Raw genomic sequence first — 22,965 nt, forward strand, 5'->3', positions numbered from 1 at the left:
AGGAACAGGGACAGCCACTGAGGTTACACAGTACTGAGAATTAGCACATAACTCTGTGCTGGTAATACCTGTTCACTGCTAGAAGCAAGCCCGATTAAGCAATGTTCCTCATATATACCCTTCTCAGAATTTTGGAGGTTTTAAGTGCTCTTGTGATTTCTGAACATGTACTGTGCCCTTGGAGTTGCTGTCCTGACAGTGGTGGGGGGAAATAAAAAGCCTCAAGTTAGAAGTCTGAGTTTTATGTCTCAATGAATTTCACTGGTTCTTTAAGCAAGCAAAATGAGAAACTGCTCCAATGCCTCTGTGTAATCAATTTCAACATTTATGACTCAGACTATGAAACATGCAGTGCTGAATTATTCACTCTGGACCAAGAAGAAAAATAAGACAGCTTCTCTTACTACACTGTGAAATATTGTCGCAGGACAGCAGTGGTATGTTGAACTCCTAAAAATCCTCTTTGTGTTAACTAACTAAAAGTAGCAAAACATAACAGGCTTGGCTTTTGGATATACACAGTTTAATTCATAGTCTTTTGGGGTTTGTTTTTAAAACTGCACTTTTCTTAAAGCACAGGAAAAGCTGAAGTGAAAATATGTGCATTTGTTTATTGGAACAGCATGATGTAACATGATAATTGTTATTTCTGTTGCCTTTGATCTTCAGCACACAAGACAGTACAGCTTCAAGGTTGGGCAGGGTCACAGTCCTGCTGGCTCCTGGGCCTTTGCTATGGATGCCTGAAGTCGTCTTCATTTGACACCTTCACAGTACCCTAAAACACTCAACAAATTATCTGTGTCCAGCTTGTGAATGTCTTGGCATTTTTTCAGAAAGATCATGCCCTGAGACAACCTTTTTGCAGTTTGACTAGCTGTAAATAACCCAGACCTAATGCTAACTTTTCTTGAAAAGAAGCTATGAGGGAAAGCATTTTTAAGCCAAAAAACCCCCAACTAAATCAGGTATAAAACCATTTCACTTGAATTTGTACTTACCGGCTCAATCCAGAAAGCATCATTATTACCATACCAATTTTTAGGCAAAATCACCGATTTTTTTCTTCTCTCCCTGACAGATTAGCAGTCAGCCTGAGGAAAGAGTTATGCAAAGTCTGTATGCTCAGCAAGAAGTTGCCTGGATGATTACCTGAGCAAAATGTCCTACTACAGGCTTCAAGTTTCAGGGGAAAGCCTTTTTGCAGAAGCCTGGTCCTGGCTCCTGAGGACACTTCCATGGTCCATTTCTTCAAAGAGTGGGCTACAGCTCACTGAACGTCTCAGAAGTGCACCTTTCCCATGGCAGTGGGTGGTTACTGCCCTTGCAGATAAAGCAGGAGCTTTACATTTGGTTCTCTTCTCAACTTGAGAGAATTCGAATCCATGTGTCCTATTTCCAAGGCAACCACTTATCCTGGAAGAACACCCTTCTCTCCTTTTGAATGTGTTCTGCCAAACCAAAATTAATTAAATGGAAAGAAAGCATGAACACAAAGACACAAAAAGGCTGCAGGGTTGTGGGCTACAGCTTAGGGCAGTTGTGAGGAAGAGGGGAGATGTTGGATTTGTGTAAAGGATCAGGTCAGTTGGTTCCTGCCCCCAAGATGAGTTGTGTTTGGCACTTGAACAGTAATGTATGCCAGCATTTCTGGCAGTGAGGAGAGTAACCAGAACTCCCTGCTCACCCTAGAGTGCCCTGAGCATGGTGAGTGCTTCCCTGAGCAGTACCATGGCTTCAGCTGGTGAGATGGGGAGTGTTGCCTCACAGAGGAGGAAGATGTCACCCAGTGACAAAGGTATCCTGCTCAGAATCACAGCTTTCTTGCCCACAGACAGAAGCAGCCAAGCATCAGATTAACAAATTGAGAGAACCCCACCTCATCCTCTGTTCTACAGGAAGACAGGAGCTGCCATGGCATCTGTCTGCATCTCTGAGACTCGGAAACCAACTGCCCCATGGCTGAGTGTTTCCTGCCACCGGGCTGAACTAAAGCCCTGCTTCTGGGTGTGAAGCAGTGTGAAGCAGAGCAGGATGCTGAGCATCTCTGCTTACCCTCAGCTGAGGCAGTTCTGGATGTATAAAGTGGTGCAGCTCAGGGCATCTGGATGGGGAAGTGGAAAAAGTAGGTATCTGTCAAATTGAGTTTTCTCCAGTGCTAGGAGGCAATCAAGCAAAGAGAGTCTGGGATCAGGTATTTGAGTCCTGCACAACTCTTTTTTATGGACTTGTATGCTTTTTTGGTCTCCCTCTCTCTCACTGTTTGGTTTTGGGTTTTTTTACTTATCCCAGGTGTCTTGGTCTGAATTACCTCATTTCAAGAATCCTAGCAGGTCTCTGAAAGGATAAGAATTTAAAGGGATTAGGTACTTTTAGTGCAACTAAACATACAAAGTGTCCTGTAGTATATGGAAAAGCTAGTTTAAAACCTGCTTCCAGTTCCTCCATTTAATCTAAAGGTTGTCTGTTCAAGAAGCTTGAGAGGAGTGTTGTTCATACTAGTACATAGTGATACAAAGAAATACTGCTTTTGGGGATGTGAAAATTTGGCTGTAATGATGTTTTAGCCTGGACATGCTCAGCCAGGACATGTTACAGGAAGAGGGATCAGCATTGGCTCACTCCTGCTCATTGGCAGGCATTCCATGTTACTGATGTCTCTGCTTTTGGAGCCAGAGAGAGGAGGCTGAAACGAAACTTAGGATAGGCAAGGAAAGAGTGATGTGTAAAATCGTGAATCTCGGCATTCTAATCACAACCATGGTTATAATTAGTGATATGGCAAAGATAAAATATGCAACGTGCCTGAGGGACCTATATATCCACTGCTCCCAGATTGCTATCTGACAAGCTAATTAACCACAACAATGTTGAAATACATACTCAGAATGGTTACTTGGGACTGGACTGACTATTCTTTCATTACAGTGAGATGGAGAAAGCAAAGAGAAACTTAAGAGTAAGGGAAGTAGTGAAATGAAGGACCTATTTCTCAATCGGAATGAAGGAGTCCAGGCTAGCAAACCTGCATTACAACTGATGTTGGAGGTGAGTGATCTCCCTACCTTGAAGAGACTTCTCTTCTTGTACTTACATTTTGGAGTGTCTTCCATTTTCTTTTGCCCAAGAGTGGGCACTTTTGAGTCACCAGGCTTTCTGTGGATGCCAGAACAAGAGCATAAGCAGTGGAATGACGATGGAGCATTTCCTCAGGTTAAGCAGAATGAGGCTCCAAATTTGGCTTACTGAATGAACAGCTTTCTCAGCTGTAGGTGCTTGGGTACATAGTGCTGAATGACTACATTTAAATACATCATTATTGTTTGGTGTGTGCTGACAGGTTCTGGTGCAGAGGGAAGAAATCCTTCATCTAAAGGAGAAAAATGCAGAGGTGGTCATAAATGACAATTGCTCTCTCCTGTGAAATGCTGATGTATCAGCATGTGTTCTTGTCCTGCCTGCTTGGGACAGAGAGCTGGGATAATGAATGTTTTGTTGGTTTTGACGTGTAGAAGATGTCAGTCATGTGGAAAGTGTTTTCTGGAAAATTTCAGATGGGTTTCTATATTGACTACACCTACAATGGCTTGGCAGGGCACCCTGACAATGCTTTGTACGCTTGCAATGCACTGCCTCACACTTGCTTACGCTTTTGGTCTCTTTGCTGGGCATACTTCAATCCCCTTCTCTGTTGCTCAAACAGAATGGAGTGTTCCAAGGTCTATGAATTCAAATTACTGGTTCTGTCCCCTTACTCGAATGTGGCCATTTGAAGAGGAAGCCGTAGCTCATGCAGGGAAGTTGCACACTGTTGAAACAATATGTCTAGAACCTTGGAACTATTAAAGAATTGCAAGTGAAACAGGACCCTTGTAAGTGAATTGTAGATCTCTAGCCAGATCCAGTTTCACTCCTGCCGCAGGTGGAGTCTGACATGGCAGAGAAAAGGCCTCTCTGCAGGAGATGGCATGTCAAAGGGGTCTGTTGCCTTTTTCATTGGGAATGTGTATGTACATCAGTTAGAAGGGCTTTTGGGAGTACCTTTCAAACTTTCAACTTCTTTTCTGCTTTATTAGCATAGAGGTGTATTTATGCCTGGCCTGATGCACCTCTTGAGTGCCTTATATTTTTGCAGGAGTTGGCTGTTAAAGGAGCTGCTTACAGTGACTGGGAGGTTTGTGGCAGAAGCTCCTCTCTGTATGTGAATGTTGGAGTTACCTTCATTTCCTGAGTAATTGATGAGCAAATGAGAACACTTCCTCCAAACTGAAAATTCGCTGAAGTTTAGGGAGCCCCAATGATGATTAAGCAATCCCAAACTATCTCATAAATTGAGAATTGAATAAGCTCATACTTTGTTCTGCTAAGAGATAAATGCCTGTGTTTAAACAAAATCTTTACAATTCCACTGTTCATTCACCCAAGAGCAACTCAGCACATTTTCTGTCCCTCACCACAATTTCTTGCTCTCTTTTTAGCCACTGATACCCCATTGTAGTACCAAACCTGGAAGGAGGGCATGGAGGGGGATTAAGAGACCAGTAGAGCTGTACTGGATTATTGCAGATGGTAAGAAAAGGTCATCACTTCCTTTAATTTTTCTGCCTTGCAAAAGTATGAAATGTCAACATACCACCATATTTTGGTTCAATATTTAAAACTATTGAAAGAAAAGAGTAAGATGTAGTAGAGGTAGCTGAGTATTGATTTTCATTTTAATACATGGGGGATTTCTGATTGAATAACAAAGCTCCACAATGCCAATAGACCAAAATGAAGTTTTGGCACAAAAGGCACATCTTGCAGTGCTTAATCAAGCAAATATCCTAAAAATTCAGATGGAAATCTTGCTGCAGGAAGGATCATTTTTTGGCTATGAAGTATAAGAACAGCACCTACATTAATAAATTTTGACATGATATACTTACTTTCTTCTTTGTAAATGACTTGATTTTTTGTTTGTGCTTATAATGCTAAATCTCCTCCTTCCTGCAGAACCAGAGAGCTTGCTTTTAAGTCCAGAAATTGTTATTGGCTTGTTTTCAGCTGATTCTCTTGACAAAAGTAGAGAGATCTGCCTCTCCCTGGAATGCATTAAAGTAGTGGATATGAATGTTATAAATATATGAAGAAATAAAGACATTTCTTCAAAATAAGTGAGCAGCATCTCCTGCCTCAGCAGACACCTTGCCACCTCCACTCAGCAATAGACAGAAACATGGCTGTTTGCATAGATGTCCTTCTTCTGAGCTGTTGCCTTCCATTTCAAATCTAATCTTTCTAAAGGATTCAGTCATATCAAGCTAAATCTAAACAAAGGAAGGTCTTGAAAAGTCAAACAAAGAAGCAGTATCATTTTACTGCAGCGTCAAAAAAATAAATAAAATATTTGCTATAATTTTTTATCCCCTGTGCAGAAAGAAATGCTTTCTAGTCAGTCATGGTGACTGTTTTTCTTTTCCCTGGGCTTTCGTGTTGAAGGAGAGGCAGAGGGTAACTCGGGACATCGGTAAGTGGCTTTTCTTGTAACATGAGATTTTCCTGCAGCACACAAGCAAGCACAGCATTTGTGTGCAACTCAGCACAAGCAGTCCTGCAGAGGTGACCACACTTAGTTATTGATGGAAAGATGACACGGCTCCCGAGCGGCGCAGAAGCGGCTCCTCGATGGAGTGCGTTAGTTCACATAGAAGGCATCCAGACTATGTCACTGCCAGACAGCTCTGCCTTATTAGGATGAGGCAGTTTTCTTCTGAGCCTGCGCCTTCCTGGGTTTTTCAGAGCCTCATGAATGGGTGGATACCAATCTGACTCCCACCTTTTTCATGCCAAACTGGTTATCCTGTTTTAACATAAACGAGAGCCCCTTTCTTTAAGCTGTGTGTTGGCATTTCCTTGAGCCTGAATCTGCGGTTTTCTATCTTGGGAAGGCACAGACTGTGTTCATCGCCATCTGTGGGTGAAAGCTATATTCTTCACATGTTTAGGTTCACAACAAATCCTAAAGTGCTGGTGCAGTAGGGGGAATTTCTACCTGAACCTCTTCTCAATCTGTCAACAGTGTTTTTTGTCACATGGGAACTTCCTGAGGAACCACTCTAATATAAACTGGCAATTATTATTGAGACTACTTGGACCAGGGCTTGAATGGTGCTGTGAAGTAAACACAGATATGAAACACGGGCACTGCAACTTTGGCATTAAGAGCATGTCTGGTTTTTCACACCAATATATTCTTTGCTTTAAAAACCTGCCGCAGCAGAAAAAATCTTTAAGGAGGTTAACTGTGGTCACCCATTTCCCTAAAGAAACACAGCATACTAAACATGCTCTTTTTCAACACTGAGCAGACCCTGCGCGTTATGCAAGTGACAGCATTGGTCTCCAGTTGCAGACACTGAAGCTACATTTAACGTGTATCTGCAGGGCAGCCGGGCACTTCTGCAGGTCTGTGGGCGGAAGTGCTGGAGTCTGGCAGCTCAGCAAGGAGTCACTTTGCTACTGGGAATGCGCTAGAAAGCCTTGTTGATTGAACTTGATTCTGATTTCCACCGTTTGAGGCAGTCTGGCCCAAAATGTTCAGGAAAGAAGGTATCCTGATATTTGCCTCCAGCTTCAAATAGATGGTTTTGCTGAAGCTGACAATTTACTCTTGTTTGTTCTCTGCTCTAATTTTGCAAACAAAGCAGGACTTTCTGAATGCTCAGAAAATGATTGACAATATTGTTCCAGAATAGACTTAACGAGGGTAACTTCTGCTTTTAGAAAAAGAAGTCAGACACATGACTCCTTTGAACATTTTCTGAGACCACATTTGTCAGTAATGGCTCTTTCCAGTAGTAAGCGTAGGCTTTTACAGCACCACCTTAGGAGTGGCTCTGGGGTCAGTGGTGAGGAGGCCAAGATTTGGAGTCCCACTGTGTTCAGTCGCACTTATTTTGTATAAATCACAAAAGGCTGACAAGTTCCCCAAGTGGTTTAGAATTTTTTCTGTTGTCTGAATTCCTGTTACATCTATAACTAACAAAAGAGCAGAATAAAAAAAGAAAATTCCTCTCATTTCTTCTCCAAGTGAGAAGACCCAGTAACTACTCTGGGGGAATCTATCATTGCTATAGCATTTCATTCATTTTTCTGCAATAAACTGTTAATTCCAGGAGGAAGATATTACTCTTTTAGACTCTCAGTCCAGTAGGAGATTCGTTTGTCCTAAGGATTTATGTCAGTTCTCTTATCTAAATTTCCCACTTACTTTAGAGCTGTTGTTTCTGTAAATTTTGCCAGGGACATCCCACAACATTTCCTGTTCTAGACTTTCACCAAAGCCAAAGAGCACAGCAGCTACACCCATAACTTCCTTAGACAGATTCCTGAGAGAATGCATCATCTCCCTTTTCTTGGCTTGCTGTAACATGCTTAACTTTTATAGGCATTAGACCTTTTAACACTTTCTAAATTTATGCTAGCAAAGAGATGGGCAGCACAGAACCCTGAACTGCATCCATCACATTGCTCTGTGTTAAATATACCTGAGAATGCAATGCCTCTCGCCTCTCAGAGATTCTACTTTGTATCAAAGACATGTACTCTTAATTAACAAAAGCTGAGAGAAGACCTCGAGCAGAGGTGTTCTGTAAATCATTAAATTCTCAGGTCTCAATCTGCAGAAAAAAAGACGTGTTTAGACTATTACACTTGTGCAGAGCATGACTACCTCCTCTTCAAGGATTATGGCTTTTGGTGAGGAAGAAGCATGCAGGGGGTGTGAAAAAAAGGAAATCAGAGGTGAAACATAATGCTGACCTGCATAATGCACTATTTTTTTAAATATATATGTTTTTATTAGCTACAAAAAGCTTATTTCTCCATTGTAAAATATTTGCAGTAGCAGCTTTATTACCATAACAGAATTCTGCTTCTAGTTACACTTGTAACACTAACAAAAGCTCTTTATAGCTGCTTTTACAATGATACTTGCTTAAGATAAGCTTGAAAACTCTCTAACATTTCATTTTTCTTAAAGACCATTCCTTGGCTGTTCATTATACTTGCTTCCCCATGCCTGTTTTCTTGGAAATTCTGTATAAAAGCAGCATATTGGTTTTCAGTTCCTTTTTGTGAGCTTTCCCTTAACTCTGTAAGGCAGAAAGGTTTTGGAGGTTTTTTTTTTTTTTAAATCCTTTTTAACGTTGATTAGAAAACCATTTTGATTAAAGAATTCTCATGTTTGGTCCGCAGAGAACAGACTATAGTCAGAGAATCAGAAGATATCTCAAACAGCTACTGAAGTTTGAATGACTTAGAGTAGATCCACTATAAAGTGTCTTCCATCTGATACTTGCCTTCTTTGGCCTCACAGAGGAATTAATATATTCCCTTGTGGTCCCAGGAAGCTGGGCATGAGCTGCATCAGAGGAAGTGCTTTATAAATTACAAATTTTGAGGTTTGTTTGGGTTGGTTGGTTGGCTTTGCTGTAAACGGTTTTGCATCTAATCTTGTTTCCACTGGTTTTATTGAAAGTAATACCTGCTAGCTGGCCAAATTACAGCAGTATAATTCCCGCCAGAATGGAAGCATTAGAATATATAAAAATTAAAATCTCAGGGTCCCTGAATAATACAGAGAGGTATCTAGCATAAGATAGATTTATGATCCTATCTGTTCATTTTTGTACTAAGCATCCAAACTCTAAATTCTATTTTAGGTAATCTTATTGTGACCTGAAAACTTAGCTGTTTTCCCTAAACAATCACTTTAAAACTTGGAAGCACCTCCAGAATGGCAGTTAAAAACAGTTTTGATGGTGTTCATCTCTGATGTGATTACCATGTTATCAGACACCTGGCTTCATGGCTTTGCAAATTCTTTGTCTGAGAGAAAGGGACAGATTTGCTGGTGATAATAACTTTCTTACTGTATGAAGTACAAACTTAATAACTTCCAGGTAGTAAGATAAGGTTTCTCTCCTTCCATTGCTGCAGTTCTTGGCATGGGCTTTGCTGTTGTAGAGGGTCTGTCTCAGGAGCAGTTCCTCAGGTCTCCATCACTGACTTGTAACATTTTGGTTACTGTCTGGTCCCATCTAGACTGTACAGTACTTGGGGATGGGATCCAGCTGCCGAAGCCCCTCTAAGTCCCCTGTGGCTGCACAGTGACAGATGGCTGCTTTGTAAAGCCTGGGTGCACAAATGCAGTCTGATCTCTGCTGGGGCCGTGGGACACCGTGGTTCAGCTCCCCACATGCCAGAGCTGCTGCTGCTGCCTGGGCTTGCTGTGAAACCTTAGGCCAGGGTTGCCCACCTAATCCTCTGCAGGTGGCTGATAAAGCCCTGAGCTGGTTTGTGGCTTAGCTTGACATGCAGAAAAATGGGAACATGAAAGTAAAGACAGCCATGTCAGCCCCGTGGGGCTGCTGTGGCACGAGCTGCACACCCCCCCCGCCTGCTGCAAGGCCGATGGATCCCTGCTCCAGCACCTGTCCACAACAGGAATAAAGGCATAGCAGCAATAGTGCTGCTGCTGGCTGCCAACACAAGAAATCCACTGACTGAGGCTCTGCTCACCTCTGCCTGCCTCCAACACATAGACTGGGCTGGTAGTGGAAGAAAATTTTCAAGGCAGTAATTTCTAGTGGCTGTCACCAGTTAGTGGCCACAAACACAGAGGCAGAGCAGAAATGCTTCTCTCATTCTTCCAAAAAATAAATGCCTCATCCATTTACTTGGCCTTACAGTAAAAAAAGAGAGCCTGTTAAAAGAATTTATCTGAAATTTTCTGCCTCTGAGCAGGTAGCTGATATAAAAAGATCGACATTTTCTAACAAAACAGGGCAGGGCTGGCTTTCATTTTATAATTTCAAGAAAACAATCTTTGGCTTTGTAGAAATAAATGAAGCACAGAGAGAGGTAGGGATACTGGCTTTGCTGAGTCCTTTGCTCAGTTTTTCCCCCCTGCTTTTCTGATCCCTCCTTAATTGATTATTTTGCTATTTAGTATGGTTATTTTGGTGTGTAGGACTAGAGGACTAACTAGATGGTATATTTCTCCCCCTACTGCATTTTTAAGATCCTTTGGAGAGTTTTCAGAACATACTTTCATCTCATGTAATTTAAACAGAATCTTTTTCTAGTAAGATTTATGAAGTTCTTGATTTTAACTCTATTCCTTTTTTCATGTTTTTTAAAAGTGACATTAGAATCAGCACCAAACTCAAAAATAATCTGAGGTTTTCCGTAACATAAGACAGGGAAAAAAGGTTTCCCCTGTTACTGGCCTGCTCAAGGCAGCTGAAGACTTGTATGGCATCTGATGTAATTTTATCCCAGGCTTTGCTTGAAAAATTAGGTCTTTCAACACCCTCAATGAAGCCTGAAGTGCAGTACATGAAGTTAACCCATCACCTGGCCATCTTTGTCTCTGCTGTCCTGGAAGGAGGGACAGGACTGGCATAGCTCCTTCATACTGTAAAGGTGGCAAATTTTGGTTGAAGTAAATAATGCTTTAACTGTGGCACTTCTGTACCTGGGGAGTTGCTGTCTGAGAATCTTAGCTGAGGGCAGGGTTCCTTTATCGTTGACACTTGACATTTTAAATTCACATCTTTCTATGTCATATAACTTTGAGCCACCAATACTGGCGTCAATTAGATAAGGAGATTAATTTGTGCTGTTGTCATAATATCTCTTGCAATACTCCACTGGTTTTCTAGGCTGCATGACAGGGAAGAGAGGTTAGGTCTGTCTTTTTCATGCTTGTGTGTTACCTATGGCAGAATGGGACTAACAGCACCGAAGTCCAATAATGTCTGCAAAATACTTTGTCATCATTGCTTGGACATGTTGGAAATTATAATGGGCTTGAAGCAGAGATTTTGGGCCTGGGATTCCTCTTCTTTTCCCTACAGCTGTTGCACAAAGTTCTTGTATTGTGAGAGTGAACAGTCACCTCTAATCCCCGCAGACATGTTCCTACTTGCTGTGTATGTCCTTCTAATGTCAGAACCCAGTACTGGATTAGTGCCAGGGTTAACATTAACATGCATTTCCTTAACATGGAGAAGAGGGACAGCACATGAATATTAACTTTGAAATGCCCCTGGCAGGTTTTGCCAGCCATCTGTCCAAACTTTGCAACAACAATCATTTATTTAGACTGAATATGGTGCTATGGTTAAGATCTGTATCACTTTCCATGGGATCTAACTTGCCTCTCTCCACTGTAACCAGTACATCCCAGCACAGAGCTTTCTCAAGACATGTGGAGTGTTTAAATCATGTTTTGTGGTGTTTCAGAAAGAGAAGTCTCTCACTCTGAGACTTGCTCCAGAATGGCCAGCAGCCCAGTGCTTAGGGCTTAGGCACCAGCCAGGCAGCAGAGCCAGGGCAAAACAAGAGCTCTACCTGATAGGGAACAAGAACTTGGCCTGGACATGCCATGAGTGCCTTGAATGGCAGGTTGCTGTTGTTCAAAAGGTTTCTCTCTTTATTTTTATCAAGCAGAGAAGCTTTTTCTTTCAAAGCTAAAGTAAAAAAAAAAAAAAATACATACATATATATATATAATCTTACTTTGGCAACTACTACCTAAGAGCCTAGCAGTTTAAGTTCCCCTAATAACACCTATATTAAGTAGGGAAGGTCTGTTCTGCTACATTTTACAAACCAGGACATGAGAACAACCATCCTGCAAGGTAAAATAACCCTAATAAAACAGAGCACTGACACAGTTCTTCTCCTAGTTGAACCAGGCAAGGCCTCTCTTAGTCTCATACCCTGAGCGACACAGGCTATAGGCCAACATGGTAGCCACTGAAACATTTATACCTAATCCCCCTCTGTGGTATATCCCAGCTGGCTGGAAGACCTTCCAAACTTCCACCTCAGCCCAGGTAATAGAGGAATCTGGATCTTCCCTCTCATGTCTGAACATGAATTCAGAAATCAGGCTTGTATATACATTTTGAAAAGATACTTCTCAAAATCTTCTAGTAAGGCAAGCTAAAAAGCTATGATTTCCACAGGAAAAAAACACATGAGGTATGTCTTTCAAAGGCCTAACTATAGTGAAGTGTGATAATTGCCAACATGTGTATCTTATTTTCAAACTGTAATCCAGCCAATCTCAGTTAATAAACTGGATCATGTATTTGTTTACAGTATTCTTCTTTTAAAAGAGAAGTCCCATTTATAATAATCTCATACACATGGAAGTAATTTTATTTATGTCTTATTGGTTGGTCATGTTTTTAGAAGATACTTTATTCCAGTTTCACTAAAGCAAGGAATATTTTAGTTATGAATCTATTATTAAAGAAAAATCAGTGACACTTGTTTGTTTTCTAAGCACTGCAGACAAAGTGAGAATTATTTCTGGGTTTTCTGTTGTTCTACAACACTGGTACACCCTGAGCTTGCCCAAGAGCTCTGCCACATGCCAGGTAAGACTTTGTAACTGCAGCTGAATGGCCAGTATCACCTTATTTTCCTCTTTTATTCCAGTCTTTCCCACAGCAAGTTCACATTTCAGGCATCTGCCAGATGGAAGTGCTGCTTTCACCCAGCACAACCTTGTAAAAACATCTTTCAAACACTGCTCTCCACATTGTCCAGATTGCATAATTCCCAGGCAAACTAAGCCAAATTAATGACTTTTTTTTTTTAAATCCCCACTCCAAAAGAGTAGAAAGCCTGTACAAAGGACTTTAAAGGAGCAAGGACTTGCTGACAAAACCTGTGGTGAACTTAACACCACATTCAATTGTTTCTAACAGTTGCAAAACAGAATGTTTTCATTTCCAGTTCATTTCAGTTTTACATCAGATTTACACTAAGCCATGATTGTATTAATAGAGGGAAGTAAATAGTGATGGAGTTTTTGCTGGAATAGATACTTTTTCATCATTGTGCTTCAGCTTTTACATGAGGAACTCTTTTCACTGATCTAGTTTTTGTTGGATTAATATATTTATGTTCCCTATTTTCCTGTATTCTGCAATCCCAAAATAAGTATTTAACCATACAAAAGGGCTTTTTAATATTTCTGCCTAGTTTTGCTCCCCTTACTTCCATATTCCTAGCAAGCAGATCAACTGTGAGATATCCATATTCCCTCTGAGTAGTGTCTTTCTTCCCAAAATCTTCCTGGACACCAGTGGATGTCCTTGTTATGTCTGGCAGTAGCTACCAAACTGTGATTTACCAGCCCAGTGAGATTCTGGCAGTTCCAACAGGGCAACTAGCCTGACAAAAATGCAATTGTTCATATAATTTATATGGTTACAAGCCCAACAGGAGCAGGATAAAATGAAGGAAAATTTGGGAAGGAAATCTAGGGTAAAAGCTAAATAGCTGTGAACACAAACATCACAATCTGGCTCTTGATCATAAACAGTGTTGTTGAATGTCATAGGACTGCTGCAGATGTTTTGTGATGCAAAAGAGAGAGGCAATCCTTGGCATTTGATGATCACCTGTGTATGCCAGGATGCTTCATTCATAAAAACATTAACTTTGCACCCCAGTGGCTATCTGCACATACCATTTCAGCTCTGTTGTAGAAATTGTGCCAGTAGCTTGTATGGGCAAATGGAAATTATTATGCCTTGGCTTTATTCAGCTACAATGTCATGAAGGATTTTTCTTTATAAGACTTCATCCTACTTACACCATGTGTTCCCGAATCATCCTACTTTTTTGGCTGTTTCAAAAGAACCACTTTACAAGCTTATCCTTGTGGTTGCTAAATGATACAATAAAAGTTCAGTTCAAATGCAGAGCTAATTCCACAACATTTCATTTCTTCTAGTTTATTGTTTCATCATGTTTATTAAATGTTTAAGAGGTTAGTGTCTTGTAATACCCAAAGAATGGAAGTCAGTTAAGATCCACATCTAAAACTAATAAACTTGTCAAAACCTATAGGGTCTGAAAATAAACATCAGGTTCTTTTGTGATAATAACTCCATCTTTACAGAAATCTGCACTTCATAAAACTGGAATTGAATTGTTAGATTCATGCATCTGATTACTGTGAACAAGGGTGCTGGGTGCTCAGGAGACTGGCTGGGGGAATGGACCAGGGCATGCAAAGCCACCTAGTTCTCCATCAGAAAACTTAGTGTAGGTGACAAAAGGCCATATGGAGGTATTGAGGGAAAAGCTGTTCTGAGTATTTAGATCAGTGAAGTGCCACACTTGTGAATACCAATTCTAGAAAGTCAAAATTTTCTAGGTCATTCAGCTCAGAACTTGGAGGATGAGCACTGGAAGTCTGAAACTCTGGTTCCTTCCTCCTTTGAGGTGTTTCCCCACCTTTGGGCTGCTCAATGACGCAGAGTAGGCTGGAGAAATTATTGCCACATGCTCATAGCGTTCACTCTCTTTGGCTGCACTGGTCTTGCTTTATGCTGCTCTGGCACCACAGAGCAGCCCTCAGTGCCCTCACCTTGGGTATTATAGCAGCAAGAGGCAGGCAGAAGCCACCGTGAACCCCTGTGCTGATCTCTTGTAGCCCATTCCCAGTGGTTTTTGTTATTCAAGTTCTCAAGGTTAGAGTCCACCTGGATGCTCAACCAGACTTCAAGAGTCAGGCAGAAGCCAGGACAGAGGAAGGATCTCACTGCAAATTGCACCTTATGAGAGATGGTCTGATGAAAGTCGAAAATGAGTAAAGGAACAGGAGGGAACTTGAAAGGGTGAAGAGCCTGGACTTGCAGGTTATTTTCCTCAGTGTGGATGTTGCATGAAAGAACTGTGGCAAGAGCCTCTGAAAGCACATTTGAAACGCTGACACCCCAGGCAACAGGTTGGACACATGGTTGTCCTGACCTCAGCTAACGTACATGGAAAAGATTTCCAGCTTCATAATGCATGTCCTTCCATTTGATCAAATGACATAAGGCTGTGTTTTGGGAGGTTATCTAAATTTGTTTGTGGCCATCAGAATGTGAAAGGAATGCAGATGGAAGGTTGATTTGTTTTGGGTTTGTTTGTTTGTTTGTTTTACTACAAGAGAAGTGAGGTCTAGTGGAAACTATTTACTCCGAAGTGGAAACTTTCGTAGCTCCAGACATGTAGGTGCCTAAGTAGACCTTGCTTCCTTGCTCAGGCAATAGATACTATGTCAAACTGACCTGGAGAATTAAACAGTATTTTGTTTAGGGGTACTGCTATGAGAATTTCCAGCATGGAAATCAAAGGTGACTTTGGCTTAAAGAGAAAGAAAACTAAGGATTAAGTGTTAGCAGCCTTACTTCTTTTTTACTAATGAGGACTTAACTGGTTAACTGCAGTGTTAACCCCATGACACTACAAACTGTAGGAGACACTGAAAAGTAAAAATGAGGAAATACAGAAATGAGAACTTTAACTGTCAAATGAAGATGGTTTTATAGTATTCATGCAGACAATATAGAAAAGTGTCAGTATTTGCCTTTTGTATAGGTCCTGTTGAAATAATTAGTGCTAAAGAGATGAAGCTTTGGAGAGTCCTGATATGCCATGAAATATTCATTTCTAGTAAGTCATTTAAATTAGAAGCATTGAAAAGAGGAATTATTCCAAGACTTCTCACAGTCTGTTGAACTGTTAGATGGGAATAAGAAGGGGGAGTGGGGAAGGAAAAGTTGTTTTGGTTTTTCTTTCTTTTGTAACTCAAAGCCTGAGCTGTAGTTTACCACTATTATTGATGAATCCCTTGCTATTTCACTCATGTAGTCACACGATGCTGACCAAAACTAGGAAGGAAATGTTTGAAACGTACCTAAGCCCCTTCTCCTGTTTCAGCAATTTGTATTGTGGGATCTAGAGTAATACCAACCAGGAAAACTGTCCAAGGTGTTGGTTAACACTTTGTGGAAGATTTATTACCACCCAAAACATGAGAAATTCTTCTCAGTTGACTGACATTATAGTAGTAGTGAGATGTCAATAGGAAAAAAAAGCATGTACAGTGGCAATGTTTGAAAAAATTCCCATTGCACTACTGTGTTGCCAGCCAATGTCATCCACATCTGCTTGGTAGTAAAAAAGATTTTCAGCATTTCTTCTTACTGAAATGAAACATTTTATATATACATATTTCATTTTAAATTATATCACATACATTTAGTTCTACTTCGAAAACAAGGTTCACACCACTTGTAGTTTGGCTTCACTTCCTATCACTCAATTCTCTCTTTTTTCAATCATCTTTATGCAGAAACTCTGTCACAGCGGGGATTACTGCAACAAGTATATTTCAAACCAGGAGTCCCGTGGAAAGCGAAGTATATATGGACAGATTGGTGGTAGATGTTTCAGAGATGTTTATTTCTCCAGCCGCATGGCCGGGGCTCAGCTCAGGAGCTCCGCAGTCACGGGACCCGAGGGTCCTTGGCGTTATCAGGGAACCCAACCCAACCAATGGGGAACAAAGGTGAGCAGGGACAGGGAGACCCCGTGTCTCCCTCCCCAGGGCCCCTCTGCCAGGGCTCCATGGCAGGGGGAAGGGACCCCAACAAAACTCCATTACGCCAAACAATTTTAAGCAGGATGCCTTAGATTAAATGGGCCCAAGCTTATGCAGCAGAGAATAAAGTGCATAATGCTACAGCTTTAAAGGAAATGCCATCAGAGGAGTTTCACCCACAGACTGGGAGTCTGGAGTCTGACCTACCATGTGAGCTGAGCTCACATGAACGGCGAGTTCATCACAGTTAGTGCTTTGCCCACGAGACTACAACAAGCCAGGAGAACAGTCAGGTGGTCACTGGAGACTTTTGCATCATGAGCAAATGGAAAACTACTGAGGCAGGGACATCTTCTGTCCTTGACCTGTGTTTCCAGCTGTCTGTTACCAATAATAATTCTTACTTGTTTGGGTTGGGACTGTGTTATCCTTGGTGCAGTACAAAGACTCAAGTGATTTTTTTTTTCCCACTTGAAATGCGTTTGCCTGTGGACACTGGCGGCAGACTGGTCTCTGTTTTATTCTCTTGATAAATCTACAAGAGAGCCAGAGATGCTGGATTTCTGTCTGCAGAGTACCACTGCAATGCTGAACTCTGGTGGGACCACGTTCAACCACAGGACAGATCCCTAATCTTAAGTGGACCCTTAAGAGGGTCACAACTTTGTAGCCATCCAACAGGGTTCCACAATCATTCATCAAAAGTGCTCATAGTTAAAGAGGTAGTACTTCAAACTCATTAGATACCCATCAGTGTTAAGATGAATCTTCAACTAGACTGGAAAAAGACACTGAGCAAAGTCCTTCTATTTGGAAACAGTATTTTTTCTAGAAAACAGTAAGTTTTACCCTCTCTCACCTTCCCTGTATACCAATTCTTCAAATGGCTGAGCAGCCCATAACAGAGTTATTTCCTTATTTCTATCTATTAGCACTCATTTATCATGAGTTGTATCATCTGTTGTATCACACACAGATTGTCAGCTGTCTTTGGGCCCTTCTATTCCAGCTCTGAACAACATTGCGCATGACAGATTCAGGGACTCCAGAAATAGGGAAGAATAATGTCTGTAGAGAACTCTACTAGCTTCTGAAGTGTAGCCCTTGGAAGTGTGGACAGAAATCCAAATTCATATTATTTTACCACAGTTTTCCCCATTCACAGGGCCAGTAAAGTGAAACCTGTCCCTCCAAAGTTGTTGCAGTGCTGAGCCAGTTGCCCTCTCAGTAATGCTCCTGAGAAGAATGGGCACAAAATGAGTCTTTTGGGGTGTCACTCCTCATGGGCAGAATAAAAAACTGCCAACAGATTCCTAAATGTACCATTGTTTAGGAAAGACACGTTACCAACAGCTCCATGCAAATGTCTGCCAACTTGTTTTTGCAGACTAAGTATTGCACATGTGCATATTAAACATCATTTTTCTCCTGAACAGCCTTAAGTACTTCATGAATAATATAAAAGAACAAATAACACTTTTAAAGCAAACTTGGTGCTCTGTCACCCCTTTGTCCTCATAGTATACAGTTATTATAAACATAAAAGTGTGACAAAGTAAAAAATAATTAAAACCCCCCACACAGATGTCACTCTGTACTTTATTAAAATTAGTACCTATAGCATAAGCAAATGGAGAGCAACTTTTTCAAATTAACTATAAAGGTGATGAAACCTTTATCTTCATACAGGTTTTGGATTGTTAATTTTGGGAGCACACCTTTTAGATGCAATTATAAGGCTCATCTGGTTTTATAGCAAATAAATTATTACTGTGTGCAAATCTAACCCCAGTGGTGTTTGCATGGTGTTATGTTCTGCTGGACACACAGTTCTGTGCACTCAGTGGCCCGCTTGTACATATCAGATGTTGTCAACATTTTGGCATGGAATTCACTCAGTGCCACTTTCTGGATCCGTGCTCATGGCCCTGAGGTGCCACATTGCTCCTGTGGGCAGAGTGAGCAGACAGTTGCATCATCTTGCTCTTGCACCTGTTCTGGAGGTATTTATTTTCCTCTGCCTCTTCTGTTGCTATATTGATGCTCAGACAGAAAAGGGAGATGGAGTGATTTAACAGTAATGCAAGAGTATTTTACAACATGTGAGTATAAAAGCACTAGTTTTAATGAGTATGTCTGGAATTATTAAAATGCATAGCAGCAGAGACACAAAAGAACAAGTTATTTGTTTTTATTATAACTGGCAATTTACTAAGAAGCAGATTGTTGTTAATGAAACTACTCATATGGGTAAAATAGGCAGGAGTTGGCTCTACAGCTCTCTAAGGCTGAAATTTAATCACTTTGGTTAATTTGGTATTTATCCAGAATATTTTATTACCTTATTGTCCTTCACAAGTAACTCAGTGTGTACATTTCTCTGCTCCCCCTTTTCTGATTCTATGATTGTAGAACCTGAAGGTATCAATTTAAATAATTCAGCAGATGCTGCTGTCTGTAACCATAATTCATACAGGATCTTGGATACTTTTTCTAAAAAGATTGTCAGAACAAGTCTTCTCTCCTGGATGCTCTCTTAAACCACAGTCATGGTGTGCCACCCAGAGTTGGGATGGCAGAGCCTGGGCACAGAGTAGCTTTGGAGAGAAGATTAGGTCCCTTCCTGTCAAGTATCCCATTTTCCCTAGAGATGAGTGACTTTAAATACAGCTTAAAAATAAATGCATCTTCCCATGAAAAAACACAGGGAAGAAAACAAGATCCCCAGTAGCTACATAGATACAATGTGTGGGGGAAAATTGATGCCTAATATGGTGCAAATGATTACCTATGCATGTTTTATTTAGCTATGACTCACTTCTAAACAGATCATTCCTCATCCCGCAAGGGACAGAGTGGAGAGAGGGATAAAGAATGTCAACCCAGCCCCAGCTTATCTTGCTGGCAACACAAGAAGGCTTCCTTAAAATGTCCATTTTCCCTCTTCTGTGGTGACTTCTACTGGGACCAACATTCCATGTCCCCCTCTGCACACGATAACACTCTGCATTTCCATGTGCCCAACAGTATTTTTAGCACACATTACAATTCCCTAGATGGGAAGCAAAACCACAATGCTGTATCTCAGTCCAATGGTATCACTTCAGGCCACAGCCATGAGCTGGTACTTAAGTCATACATCCTTAATTATATCAGATACATACTGGGATCACATTCTGTGCCCTGGAAGGTTGCTGTGGCATGTCATGTGTCAAATCACACCACAAGCAAAAAATATTCACTGCACCTTTTTCGGGCAGTTCTTGCAAAATACAACCTGCATGCACATTCCTCTTCTGTGCGTGTGTAGGCAGCCAGACACCAGCGGTGAACTTGGGCTCTGAATCCCAGGGATGCCCTGTTGGAGTCTCTCCCAGGGGTTGATTTAGTCGCCCTTTCCTGCACAGCACTTACTTCAGTGTGGTGAGTTCCAGCCTTGGAGCTGGTGCCCAACCTTCAGTCTGAGCCACTGCTGAGCCCAGACCCCGCTCCTGGCCCTCACCGTCTTTTCACAGATGACGTACCAACCTTTCTGAGTTTTTCCTGGGTTTAAGCACAACCAGCGCCCCACATGACCACAAAATATGCTCCTGCAAACACAGGGGAAGGTAGGATGCCAGCAGGTAGCTGTAGGGTGGGAAAGGGTGGACAGTTTCTTTCAAACCAGAACAGAAAGCATTCATGAAACTCCAGGTATTACTGACTATCAACAGCACGAGCAACCCACCAAAAATATCCACCTTCTATTTGTCTCACTTGAAGATAGGTACAGAGGAAACTCTTGAGAGATAGAAATCTCTGGCATAAACCATGATGTTTCCTGAGGGGAAACATTGCAACGAGACCTGATGTTCATGGAGGCTTAAGAGACACAAAAAGCATCTAGACAAAGCATGTTCCATGCATTCTTCTGCCTGTATATTTCTGGGTCGTCTCATTTTTATGCCCACTAGGGAAAAATACAATCTCTAAATTTTTATATCTATTTTTTCAAAACCAAACCCTTGTGGGTTTGGGGCTTTTTATTTTTTTAATCTGTAAAATTATTATAACATTTTGAAATTACTAAAAAAATTCAGAATTTTACCACACTAAGGGTTATAGGATTTTTAAAAACATGATTTGGTTCAACCTCCATGTTTTTAGAGTTAAGAATATGGACCCTGAGTTTTCAGTAAATAAGCTTTTAGAGAAATAATTCACAGAGTACACAATGACCAGAAAACATGTTTGCTATTTCACAGGGGCAGCTGTAGCGGGAGGAGAAGAGACTTCTGACCAGGTTCCCACCAAATGATGATGTGAGATATGTGACCTTCCTAATAAAATTCTGGAGCATCTGTTTAAGAGTAAGCTCCCGTGGCATGATTTCAAATCCTGACCAGAAACTAGTTCTCATCCACAGCTGTCTAAAGCCCAAATAAATTAGCTCAGGTTTTTCACATTGCTTCATTCTGAGAGGAGAGACTAAAATGTTTACATATCATGAGTATTGCAGGTGTGCAGATCTTGGCCACTAAATAGAGCTTGATATGGTTTCATCTATTATTTTGATACAGCTGAACATTTTATGGAGTAGATTTTAGAAGAGAAATTACTGCTGAAGACCTCCAAAAAGAGGTATAGCCAGTGAGTATTGAAATTCTATCATTTCTCAGAGAAAATAAAATTACTGAGTATTGAATATGTACTATGTATGAGCAAATGTTTCAAGCTTATAATCTTGTGACAGGTCTTTATTCCTATTTGGATCTTGTTTGATGCAGTGGAATGAAAAGGTCTAAATTTAAAAACATTTTTCTGCAACCATTGTGACAACTTCTCTTTGTTTTTTAAATAGATGGGGGATGCCTCCCCAAGAAGAGTAGAATAAAGAAGTCATGTGCACTAGCTTGTACTGGCACAAGTGCTTTTACGAAGAGTAAATTGCTCACTGGAAAAAAATACAGCTATGAATTTGAAGGTTGTGTTAAATGACTAAGTTCAGCTGAAACCTAATCACAGTCCTTGCAACCTGTAAGTATTCTTAAAACTGACAAAATTAACAAAAACCTACATATCATAATATGAGAGTTTTTTATATATCAACATGATTGCAAATAACTGGATATTGCCTCCACTTGTTACAAATGGAAACTTGTGCTGCAGATGGATCTCTGACTGCAAGACCTCTGACTAGACAGGCCCTCCCTGGCTTTACCTTCCCCATCCTGTCTTTCAGGGTACTTAAAAGGAAAGAGGACAGGGTGTATGTCATGTTTACATTGCCCTACCATCTCCTGAAGCTGTTGGCAGGACATTCTGCAAGAAAGCTCCTGTGTTTCACAATCTCCTAGTTTTGTTTTCTAGTCTACCAGAGCTTAGTTTATGGCAGAGGGCATTCTCTGGCTGCACAAAATAGAGCAAAGGAGTCCACTTGCGGTTATATATATTTGGGTTGATTTGCTCTATGAGGGGCAGTTTGTTACCACTCAGTGCTGTAGATCACTGAACATCAGTGATCCATACTACTACAAGTTTTCTGAGTTGTTATGCCTTAGACTTTAATGCACATACTCAATAAATACCATAGTGGAGGTAGAGCTGTACCCTGCAATGATTCCTGGAGGAGGAGGTTTCAGTGATCCCTGAAAGAAGGTCCTTCCTTGTCTAAATGGGATTGTTAGAAAACCTTCCCAGTGCTGGGGATTTTGCCTGCCTTTTCACTGTGCTATCAAGCAATATGTTAGCATTTTGGGTAGCATTTCAGATGTTTTCCCAATTATTTTTCTTTATGGTGACTCCATGAGGACAGTTCTGCTTCGCCAAAAATTACCATTATTTACACCTGTTTCCAGGGCACACCATCTTTGGATTACCACTCTAATGCGATTACTTACCTTCTTATTTCTCCCTGTTCAGGACTGTAATGCTGGAGAAGGGAGTAATGCTGGAGGAAGGTGACAGAGTAAGATTTTGTATAGTTGAAAGAGACAGAAAACTAAAGGATCTGCAACCACTGCATAAATAAGCCACTTGACACCTTTAAAAGCTTCAACTTACTCTATTTTTGGAATAAATCTAGCATCTGTGCTGACAGCTTACATGCCAAGTTTCAGCTTGATGCAAATTTGAGAAATCCTGAACAAAAACTGCTAAATCTCAGGAGCACATAAACACTACCTGATCCTAACTGACATTCAAAACAGACACTAGCTAAGCTGCAGTATTTATATAGTACACTACTTCATACTCTGAAAGATTAGTTTCTATCTTCTTTAGGCTTGTTTTACCCAGCATACAATTAGGTCACCTGAAAGGTTATTATAAATAGAACTACTTGGATAAACACAAATGATGTTATAATTTGTCACCACTGTCTTGGGAAGGAGCCTGTGCTCCTGCAATGCTCTCCAGCAAATCAGGCACCTTTATACCCAGTAACAGTAAATTCTGCAATATCAACTGAAAATGTAGGAGACTGTGTGTATTGGGTTGACCCTGGCTGGGTGCCAGACACCCACCAAAGCCTCTCTATG

The 22,965-nt window shown here is 41.0% G+C and overlaps 1 protein-coding gene across 15 annotated transcripts in view; it reads left to right on the plus strand.

The window, feature by feature from the left end:
* Positions 1 to 7,521: 7,521 nt before the first annotated feature.
* HECTD2 (HECT domain E3 ubiquitin protein ligase 2) overlaps positions 7,522 to 22,965 on the plus strand; it is a 59,012-nt gene continuing 43,568 nt past the window's right edge. For 2 of the 15 annotated variants that reach the window (XM_082286224.1, XM_082286230.1), the window contains exons 1-6: positions 7,522 to 7,785; positions 12,344 to 12,437; positions 16,199 to 16,414; positions 20,692 to 20,796; positions 21,007 to 21,076; positions 21,288 to 21,463. The gene's annotated coding sequence lies outside the window, so the exon portion shown is untranslated. The remainder of the gene's footprint in view (positions 7,786 to 12,343; positions 12,438 to 16,198; positions 16,415 to 20,691; positions 20,797 to 21,006; positions 21,077 to 21,287; positions 21,464 to 22,965) is intronic. The other 13 variants (XM_082286236.1, XM_082286229.1, XM_082286235.1 and 10 more) reach the window with 13 other exon arrangements.

This window comes from Coloeus monedula, assembly GCF_965178545.1.
Source record: "Coloeus monedula genome assembly, chromosome: 8".
Lineage (NCBI taxonomy): Eukaryota > Metazoa > Chordata > Aves > Passeriformes > Corvidae > Coloeus > Coloeus monedula.